Below are 863 nucleotides of genomic sequence, written 5' to 3'. Positions count from 1 at the left end.
AGCAGCGGCATACAGTAGTAGTAAGCAGTAACGGGCAGTAATATAACACAGTAGCATGCAGCGGTCCGCAGAAACAAGTAAACGAGCAAGTTGTAGATTAGTCCTATTAGTGAATCCTACTCGACCTGGTCTAGACTCACTAATGCAACCTAATTCTCTACAACCAATGCTCTGATACCAAATGTGACGCTGTGACGCCCCGTACAAAACCATCATGTATGATTCGTCAACAACAGGATCTTTACATGGTCAATTACTACATGCTGTTTGAAAACCAGTTTTGCATTCATAAAAAAAATAACTTCAAATGTTTTACAAAAGATAACGTGACACAAAAGTCATTACAAAACCAGTAATCCAAAATAACATAAGTTACGAATGCAAAATATAAGTTCCATGATTGAGACATCTCTAAGTAATACAGCAGAAATCTAGCACAGCAGGTCTGTAACAGCAAGTCTATAACAGCAAGTTTATAACACCAAGGCAGCAAGTCTAATAGCGGAAGCAACAACGTCTAAGCACCTGAGAAATACATGCTTAAAAAGTCAACACGAATGTTTGTGAGCTATAGTTTGTCTGTAATCAGTAATGTAATGTAGGCCATGAGATTTCAGTGCTTCAACCAGTGTTTCAAATCAGTATTTCAAATTAGTATGATAAAGTATATGCTTATCCGTGGGCACCCGGTAACTAACTTAACGTAATATTACCCCCTAAAAATACACTTGGCGAGTGCGTAAGTTTACGAAGTATTAAACACCCGTTAAATGCTAGCACGACTAGCCCGAGTGAGGATGTCAAACCCTATGGATCCATATCTAAGATTCGCGTTCACCGGTTCAAAAACCAATGACTAAACG

The sequence above is a fragment of the Rutidosis leptorrhynchoides genome, chromosome 1 (assembly GCF_046630445.1).
Source record: "Rutidosis leptorrhynchoides isolate AG116_Rl617_1_P2 chromosome 1, CSIRO_AGI_Rlap_v1, whole genome shotgun sequence".
Classification (NCBI taxonomy): domain Eukaryota; kingdom Viridiplantae; phylum Streptophyta; class Magnoliopsida; order Asterales; family Asteraceae; genus Rutidosis; species Rutidosis leptorrhynchoides.
Note: the sequence above shows the minus strand (reverse complement) of the source record.